The sequence below is a fragment of the Rutilus rutilus genome, assembly GCF_951802725.1.
Source record: "Rutilus rutilus genome assembly, chromosome: 22".
Lineage (NCBI taxonomy): Eukaryota > Metazoa > Chordata > Actinopteri > Cypriniformes > Leuciscidae > Rutilus > Rutilus rutilus.
In genome coordinates this window covers 30,932,598-30,943,087 of record NC_140227.1, presented here as the reverse complement: position 1 = coordinate 30,943,087, position 10,490 = coordinate 30,932,598, and the positions used below count along the sequence as shown (strand labels likewise).

At 38.3% G+C, this 10,490-nt stretch overlaps 1 protein-coding gene across 1 annotated transcript in view; it reads left to right on the top strand.

The window, feature by feature from the left end:
* Positions 1 to 2,258: 2,258 nt before the first annotated feature.
* gli2b (GLI family zinc finger 2b) overlaps positions 2,259 to 10,490 on the top strand; it is an 87,319-nt gene continuing 79,087 nt past the window's right edge. Inside the window, exon 1 of the mRNA XM_084395100.1 lies at positions 2,259 to 2,643. The gene's annotated coding sequence lies outside the window, so the exon portion shown is untranslated. The remainder of the gene's footprint in view (positions 2,644 to 10,490) is intronic.

The following is a 10,490-nucleotide window of genomic DNA, read 5'->3' as shown; positions in this document are numbered from 1 at the left end:
TTACTCCAGTAAATATATATATTTTTGAAAGTCAATTTCTGGTTTAAAAAAGTCATTTCCACCATTATTGCTAAGGACAAAACTATATGGGGCATGTTGTCACATTTGAAATCTGCCATTTAACAGCCTTTTACAGGCTTTATAGCTGAAATACATAATTGGAAAATAATTATAAAATAGTTATTATACTGTAAACAAACAAAAACAATTCTGCCTTAATTTTTTTCTTTTTTTAAGTACAAGTACAAGTTCAACTTGGCTGTAAAAGTCATTTTATCGTAAATAACTTATAGAAAAGTTGAAATTGCTTAATTTATGAGTTAAACTAATGTATAGGTTTTCATATAAAATAATTGTAAAGTAATTATAAAGCCCATAATTGAAATTAATAAACGGTATAAAATTACAATATTAAAAACACATGCATTAGCTTGTTCCGACCTTATGGAAAATGCACTGTGAATAATTTCACAGCTTCAGTTTAAATACCTTTTTATAACCAAAATATGATGTTATTGGAATTTTAGTTTAGTTCTCTTTTATTGCATTCATAACTCTCCAAAATGCATTATGTCTTGTTTTAAACTAGTGTATCCAAAATGGAAAAATCTTAGAGTTGCATGATCACTAAACACAGAGCCACAACTACTGGCACTGTGTGTGTGTGTGTGTGTGTGTGTGTGTGTGTGTGTGTGTGTGTGTGTGTGTGTGTGTGTGTGTGTGTGTGTGTGTGTGTGTGTGAGATCATATGAGCAGTGATGTCATTATTAGGGCTGTACGGTGTGCAACAGCTTCCCGTCTCTTCATTACACACACACACACACACACACACACACACACACACACCGTCTCCTCTCGTGTGTAACAGGATGCAAAAATCATATTAAAGCTTCCTGGATTAAAGGTCATGCACCTGGCACCAAAAACGGGGATTTCTGCAGAGTTAAAATGTATAAAACACCTTTAATCTGTAGTTCAGGTTTATACTTCCATAAACAAGCTCATATATTTTTTTAAATGTCTTCATTAATATAATACAATAAACACATATTCAGTGTTCATTGCTGCTAGTTTGATTGGACATGTTTCCAATTACACTGTTTAACTTCAGATTTGTCTTTTTCCTTTAAAGCATGTTGTGTGAAAATAACTGAAGGCTTTTCAACCACACCATTTGCACGAACACCTTGAAATGTGGATCATAATGTTAATATGTACAATAGCCTATATATTAATGTGAAGTCAGAGTTTAATCACAGTATACTGAAGTGTAGCGTCTAAAATAACCCAGCTGGTTTTAATGGTGATTTAAGAATAATTTATTGTGTCATAGCAGCTCATGTCTAAGTGTGTTAATTAAGCGTAATAAATTGTTTTTTTTTTATCTGCTGCAAACTTCACATGAATTAGTTTTGACCCCATTTCCATTTTCTATTGTAAATACCGAGCCACGGTCAGCTAAAAGTGATAAATGAGGCTGATTTGAGCCTGGGAGATCTGGGACGAAGCGCATCGATACTGATGCTCTGTTTTCTATTTCAGTAAAGAAAAATAGAAAATAAATTATAAAGAACTAATAATGCAATAAAATACACATTTTAATAAATACTCACATATTTAGTAAGCCAATTTCTTTGAAAGTTCCACAAAAAAAAAAAATTGGGTAACACTTTATTTTACAGTGTCCTTGTTACAAATGTTACATGCAGTTACTATAGTAATAACAGTAAATTATGCATAATTACATGCAACTAACCCTCAAACAAACCCTAATTCTAACCACATTAAGTACAAGTGTTACTCAATAATTAAATGTAGCCTATAATTACAGTATAACAAAGACACATTAAATAATGTGTAACCAAAACTTGATTTCTTTTATTTTAAGGTGTCATTGTTACAGTGTAATTATATATTTAGGAACTAAGTAATATTAATTAACAACATGTACTTGCTATAATATGGTAAGAGTTTGCTTGAAGGTTATTTGCATGTCATTATAGCCTACATAATTTACTGTTATACAGTGTACAGTAACGTGTAACAAGAAGAGTGTCAAATAAAGTGTTACCTCTTTTTCTTTTCTTTGATTTTCTCACCATCTGATTTCTTCCAGGATGACCTTGTAGAAAAACTTGATGTAACTTTAGTCCGACGCGATCAGTTCAGTGTGAAGCCCGACCCATCAGAGAGAGAGAGAGAGAGAGAGAGAGAGAGAGAGAGAGAGAGAGAGAGAGAGAGAGAGAGAGAGAGAGAGAGAGAGCATTGAAAACAGATCACCCGAGGGTCTCACCGCAAACAGTCGCACTCTCAAACTCTTCTGTTGTTTTTATTTCCCAAACTTCTGATTCTCTGGTTCCGCGCGCGCGCGCTCGTCGTTGTTGTCGTCGCGCGGTCAGATGATGAAAACTTCATGCGTTCATTCTCACTGATGGACCGTAAAAGTTAAAGAAGAATCCCGAAACTGAACTTTCTGAATGATTCTCGCCTCAGATCCGCTGGTTCTCGTGAAGATCTTCTCTCGTGTTTTGATGGATGTTCGTGGGACGCGCTTCTGTTTTCTGGAGCCAGAAAGTTTCCAGTGAAGAAAGAGTTTGATCGTGTTTGAGCGAGTTTGGAGGTTTGATACACTCTTCAGAGCTGGTGAGTGATTTATATGCACGCGTGTGTTTAATGAGCGTTTCAAATATTTGTGTTGTTGTAGTTATTGTTGCTATATTTGAGTTGCATGTGGAAAGAATCACATCAACTTTTTTTTTCTTTTCTTTTCGTTTTTTTTTCTTTTTCTTTTCGGATGCACAAAACTGTTTCAAATGGAGTTATTTTGGAGGGAAATTGTGGAGATGGACTACAGAATAGAATAGAGCCGCTTTTCGACTCTTCTTTGACTCCTTACACTGGAATCTCAAACATTCTGCTGCAATTTGATCCATATGGGGGAAGATGTGATCAGAAGGTGCCAGGCGCCAATCCCGAACACATCCACTCATCCAGGCGTGTTAGATCACTCACACATAGTCCAGTCATCTGAGTGCATATGCATTTTAATTTCCTTCTGAGGTTTTAAAGTTTAAGCAGATTTTATTGTGAGGGGGGAAAAAGGTGCTTTAGATTAAAAATAGACATTTTTGCCATTAAAACAGTCGTCTGTTGTGGAAATCAGCTTAAGTAAATAGTATAATAGAGTGTATCTTGCGAGTGAATAATCCAACAGAGGATAATGAATGCAGACAGAAGTTCAGAGAGCTGCACAAGCTGTTGAGAGCTGAAAGACCTGATGTTTGCTCTTCAGGCACTCTTTTTCTTTTCTCTGTTTACTGTCTGCTTTCTCCTCCTGAAATACTTGCAATCAATTTCCGTGATCCGTCTCGGCCGTTACGGCGCGAGGATTCGCTGATAAAACGTGCAATTCACTAGAAAAGGAGAGGAAAAACTCTGAGATGTGGAAGACGAGGAGAAATAACAGCCTCTAATTGGCCCATTTAAATCCTGGAGGAAAAGCAAAAAGCATTTGGTGGGAGTGAGTTCACATCCATTAGCATGAGAAAACAGTTTTAGTGCATTTGCCATTGTGCGCGATGAAGAGTTCTAGCAGTCAGGATAAAGAGGTTGAAAAGGATGTGAAAGAACGACGGGCCCATTCAGGATTATTCAGGTCCGGCCGAGCTGACGGTCACCGGGGCCCCGGGGCCACAGGGGCCTCTTTCATCTCCCCCGGAGCCTTTTTCACACGTCCCGCTCTCTCAGGGTCCGTCAGCCCTTTTCTTATCCTTCTCATTGGAGAAGAATTTAATGAAGCCAATGGTGCGAAAGCAGAGGAGCTGAAAATACCGGAGGGCGCATGGAGGGCCTGAATGGAAACTGAGTAAAACTCCCCGCAGAGACGATTCAGAAGTTAAGACAAGAGAGAAAGAGAGAGAAAGAGAGAGAGAGAGTCCGCTTTCAGCTCAACACATCCTTACCAATTAACACAGAGAAATAAAGCCTCACCGATTCCAGGTGAACAAACCCACAACGATCACTGAATAAAGCTGTTTTTAGCTCACGCCAGGAAAATATGTGCCAGATGTCTGGAATCATGCACATAGTCTCAGGCTATTTGCGGAGGAATTTCGGGGACGATTTCCAAACTTAACATAATGATTTAGGGTAATTAATGTAGAAGAGAAACATTAGTAAGAAAAAAAGACCACTTGTGTTCTAGTCGGTGGAATTTTCCTGCATTTCTCTCGAGGCTTTCGAATATTCCACACTAAATAAAAAAGTGTGCTTTGTTTTGGAATATGAGTTGAAGTTTGATGAGCATAAACGTTTAAAAAGCCGCTCTCAAGGACTTTCCTCGGTCAGGATTGTCTCAAGGCTCTTTAAGACCGCAGGGAACTCTCTTGTTTGTCTTGCTAAGACTCCAGAGCACAATAGGCTTTCTCACAGGAGTATATAAGGTCAGTCCGCTGTCAATAGGTCAAGAAATCCGAGGGAAGTCGAGCTCCTCAGAAGTTCCTCCATTGTGAGTCGCTGACCCCTGAAAACGTGTGCTGTGTTATTCTGAGCGCAGTTCGGACAAAAGAGACTGCCGGAGTTTTATTATCTTCTTATTGTTATACCTGACTGTCAACAGCACATTATTTGCTGACGATATGTTTCCTCAACAGCTCGTACTTTAATCGCCACATTATGCTTTATAAATGCCTCTAGCTGATTGTTTGCAGTTGCATTGTGCCGTTAGAGCAAACTACAAATAGTTTAACTTTTAACAATGTGATTTAGTCCACTGGATGAGTTGCAGTCTGTCTATCCCTGAACCTGTTTCTGCACTGTACTGAGCTAAATATCACTGTGTGTTCCTTCATTAGCCAATCAGATCGCAGGCTCACCGCCCTTTATCACCAAAGTGGATCTTGTGATTTCATGATTGATCACTACTGTCTGTCTCCTAATTAGAAAAACTCTCAAGCAACATAATAACTTGAGGCTTCCCTCCACAAACTGCTCCAGCGCTTCTCTATCGGTTCTGTTTTACGACCCAAGACAACACTAAACCCGTAACCTGCATTTAATGTCGTCTGGGTCGTAACTGCAGATTTATTTGTGGTGTTTGAGGATGAGGCGTCACACAATCTGCCCATGTTAACATGTGTCTAAATATTATATTACATTATATTATCTCTATATATTATTATATAAATATAGAACAGCAAAATATAAAATAAATAGTTGAATTTTATATTATATTATTATTTTACATTATTTTATATACTAGTATTTTTACTAATATATATATGTACTTCAATTTTTTTACAATTTATATAAAAAATTATATATATATATATATATGTGTGTGTGTGTGTGTGTGTGTGTGTGTATATAATATATATAGTTAGAATAGCAAAATACAAAATAAATAAATACTTGAATTTAAAAATATATATTTTGCTACTCGAGATATGCATGATTTAGCTGCATTTTGTTTCAGCATTTAGCACTGCATGTTTCCTGCTCTCTGACGTTATCAGAACAGACCTGAGAATGCATTTTTGGGGTTGAGACGGTTGAGAACCACTGCACAACATCATGTGATATTTCCTGATATTTCCATGATGATGTTTAACAGCCTGAATGGAGATCCATCTCAGAGACAGCTGTCAGTGTGAGAACCTGAGGCTAGCTTTGGTGAGATGTTTCTCTCCTCTCCGTCCTGGAGAAGAGCGTCGAGAGCTCTGACCTGTCAGTGTGAATCCGCTGCTCATGTAAACTGCATCGCTCGCTTTGATTCCCGCTTGTGTTCGCTCAGAATCAGAGTGGATGTTGTTGAGATTTCCTCACGCGGCACACTGTGGTTTTTACAGTCTGTGCCGGTGCGGTTGTGGGGTTTTCTTTGGTGAATCCTCAAGGGAAGTGCTACGAACTCACACATCCCTGTTTTAGCATTTTAGTATCTAAGCATCCAAGACACTAGATGTTAAGCTATGGAAGTTCAGACTAAAGTGTGCTTCAAAAACTCCTGTACAGTATATCCACTTATTTACTTTAAATCCCCAAAAATATTTGGTAACACTTTATTTTACAGTGTCCTTGTTACATATGTTACATGTACTTACAATAGTATTAACAGTAAATGATGCATTACATGCAACTAACCCTCAACCTAACCCTAATCCTACCCTAACCCTATAGTGAGTACATGTTGTTAATTATTAGTACTCAGCACTTAAATATATAATAACACTGTAATAATGACCCCATAAAATAAAGTGTAACCAATAGCATTTTACTATCCAAGCATCTAAGACACTAGATGTTAAGCTGTGGATATTCAGACTAAAGTGTGAGTGAAAACCCTCTGCTGAACACATACAGTATATCAACTCACTTACTTGAAATCCCCCAAAAATATTTTTCTAGCATTTTATTATCTAAGCGTCTTAACTTCTACTGAAGAACTGAAATCGAACTAGCAACCAGCTGGAAACTCCAGGAAAAAAAAGATCCCGTAGAAAGGCCTTCATCAACCAGAGACAATCACGCATCAAGCAGCGTCTAATTACGGAGAATGAAATCAGAGGATCTCTGTCTCCTGAAAGGCCATCACACGCCACGAGACGCTTTGAAATCAAAGATCTGCCGGCCGCTGGGAGCAGGAGATGCTCGGCCCGCTATGAAATGTGAAGGGTATCCGTAGCGCCTCTTGGCTGGCTTTGATTCGGGACTTAATGAATTCCTGAAGGGATGCAGTAACCGGATGATACTCCTTTAATACCTAAAGAACTTTTGACAGCAGAGAGCCGTGGGTTTATGCGCAGTCATACAGACGGATCATCATCGCTTTCGCTGCTGATGGATTCGTACATGTTTCAGACAAATGCCTGATAGCAGAAAATCCCTGGCGGTTTCGCAAGCGCTGGCTCGTGGCCTAGCGCCGGTTCAGACGTGTTCAACAGCTCCGGACACGCAGCGCACATCTTCATATTTATTGTAACACACAGTCGTTCTGTGACTTATTTGTCTTTGCATTGGGGAACGTTTGCTCACATCAGGTGCGTGTGACACTTTTAATGACAGACTGAAGGATGGACTGAACTCTATGGCCTGGTTTCACAGACAAGGCTTAGATTAAGCCAGGATTAGGCTTTAGTTCAATTAGGGCATTTAAGTAGCTCTTATAAACGTACATGTGCATCTTGAGACTAAACAGTGACACTGACTTATTTTAAGATATACCAGCATTCAGTTCAAGTCCCCCTGTGGTGAAAATCCAGCTTTTAATGTAGTTTATGTGTCTATGTGGTGTTTTTAATCTGCTTTAAGACAAAGCATGTGTAAGTTCATAAGTCGACACCATTGCTGAGTGTTTCCTCCTTAAAACTGCAGTGAACCAAAGACAGTCTCAAACACACGCTTTGAAATCGCTGGTGTTTCTGACGTCACAAACTACCTTGTAACCAATCAGATCAACGTGTGATCGTCAACCAGTGGATCTCTGAGCCGAGTGAGTGAGTGGAGGCGGGGCTCATTTGCATATTCATAGAACTGCGCATACTAAATGAGGCAAGGCTGTCGAGTTACATTCAAGATATTTTAAGACATTTTTTCAGGACTAAAATGTTTAAATATGTCATTTTGGTGATCAAAGATGAGTTTTAAGGGATAAAGTTTAAAACAGCTCAAACACGCATTTAGTCTGGGACTCGCTTAAGCCTTGTCTGTGAAACCCAGGGCAAATGTTAGGCCTTTGCAATGACACAGGGTTAAAGGTCAAGACCTGGTTGAGTTAGCTTGGCTCTTCTTAATCATGTCTGTATCCACATTGTGTAATTTTATTTTGTGTTAGGTGTTCTTTTAAATCAGATTTGCAGATTATTTGCAAACTCTCGGCAGCTTTCTTTCCAGAAAGACACTGCTGTCTCAACACTAAAAGCTGTTATAACTACCAATGTAAGTGGTTGTAAACGCTAGAAGAGCTCAATAACAGAACAGAGAGGACGTTTACTTTACAGTCCTGGTGTCAAACCGCAAGTGTCTCCTAAAAACACCATTTGGCCGGTGGATCAAAGCGTGCTGTTAACAAAACTGAAGACGCCGCTTTTAAAGGCGGTGGGATCTCGGCACAAGTCAAGTCTCCTTCATTTATACAGCGCTTTTAACAATACAGACTGTTTCAAAGCAGCTTTACAGTGATAATAGGAAATTACAGTAACAGATTGTTTAGGCTTTACAGCAGCTCTAGAATAAAGTTATTGTCCAGATAAAGTTAGTTTTTGATTGATTCACTTCCGTTGCATTAGTTATTAACTTAGCGGCCGCTAACACGACACCGTTTTAATTCATTCGCACGACAACAGTGTTTAGCGGCTCGAGAACGCAAACCTAGAAATAGTTTCCAAGGTGCAAGCGTTGAAACACTTTGAAAATGTGAGATGTAATCGCTTTGCGGGCTGATTTCGGGAGGCAGGAGGAATCCTCCTGATCTGGACTTCTGAACATCTGTTCGGCATTGGTCACACCAGCGGAGATGGTCCACAGGATATTGCACTTCTCAGCGGGGGGTGTGATCTGGCTATCACCTAAACTCACACACGTCCATTACTGAAACACACCATTAGCGCCGAAACCTCCGTCCCATCCGGACTCACACGACTCCCTGCTGTCTTATATCAAACGGTGGGACTTTTAAGGGAGGCATGAGCTGTGAACATGCTGTTTGTATCTCCAGCGATATCTCCTCGTGTCTGCGACTGAACTCCACTCACTTATGAGTAATATTCCCTGGAATTTGCTGGAATTATTATCCTGATGGACTCGAGCTTGTTAAGTCAGTGAGGAATGCAATAGTCTGTTGAAACGACACTGAATTGGCGGATCTGATGTGTCATGTGGTTCGTTTAAAATTGAACTTTTTTTTCTTTCGAAACTTCAAGAATGATTATTGTCAAATGTTGGGTCAGAAGTGAGCGACTGTGAAAGCTTTAAAGAGTCGAAATCATTCACTTTCACTACTTATAAAAAATATTAGATGTTTATATAATTTGATGTTCTTCTGACCCAACGTTTCACAAAAATATGTTTTATATATAAACATATTAACAAAATATAAACATCAAAATAAAATATTTACACATATATTTATTTGTTTTTAGCTTATATATATATTTTATGTTTATATTTTTGTAATTGTTTATATATAAAACATTTTTGTGAAACGTTGGGCATTGGGTCAGAAGTGAACAATATAGATATTAATATGCAGTGTATGTATGTATGTGTGTGTGTGTGTGTGTGTATATATATATATATATATATATAGCAACACTTTTCTATGAGTTTTAAAAGAGAAAATGCTCATATTTGCAAAGTCTATCAAAACATGAACTCAAACATTTCACATTAGATTCTCACCCAAATCTGATCTGATATGTGCTCTTATTGTCTGTTATATGGACTCAGTTTTTCAGTCTCTTAAGGAATTTTAGGAGAAAAAAAAAAAACAATGAAAAAAACTGAGACAAAGTTGATTCTTCATAAGTGCAAACTGACGAAAGAGCGATCACTAGGTTTTTCCCCTCTACAGGAATCTTCCTTCTGAAGTTCAGCTCTTTGTGTTTTTGCTTGTAAGATACATGAACCTGAAGAAATACACTTCAAGCCAAAGTTTGAACAACTGAACACTAGAGAGAGAGAGAGAGAGAGCGAGAGAGAGAGCCCGAGACCCTCTGAGGGATTTCACTATGTGACCTTTCAGGGTTCTGTCAGAGCCATTAGTTTGTCGGACAGCTCGAGCTGTAATTATTCAGCGCTGAGGTAGGGGGTTGCAGTGAGTAATCCAGCGTGATGAGCCAAACGCTCTCCTGAAAGCTCACTGCACCTGGAATATGGAAACATTCATTTCTGTGGACGTCTCTCTCCTTCCCAAGAATCCCACAACCCCTCCCGTCCTGATGGATGCACGATCCGTCTCGTAGTTTCTCTAAACTCTCCACACTGTGGCTGAAGTTCAACACTGAACGTGTTTGATGTGTTGGTCTGTGTTCTTCCAATCTTGTGAATTATTGTGGATATATTTTTTTTTATCTTGGGCTCAAGATGGAAAAAAAGTTTCTGTAATACTTTTATGCAAAAAGCCTGCAATTTTCCCAGAAGCTTACATGCATTGAATGTAGTCTAGTTTTAATAATTTTAACTTTTCTGTAAAAAAAAAAAAAAGAATCAGTGAAATTTATAGTTGTGCTTACCAGAACTTTACCATAAAAAATGTGATAGCAACTTAAATTTACAGCAAAACAAAAACTAAATAATATCAATATACCAAATTACTAAAATCTGCTTTTTTACCTTTATAATATAGGCTACTGACAACCATTTTAAGAACAGATCTATCTATCTATCTATCTATCTATTGTTCTATCTATCTATCTATCTGTCGTTCTATTGTCTATCGTTCATTCCTTCATTCTAAAACTGTGCCTTTGACAATATTTTGCTGTAAAATGACATGA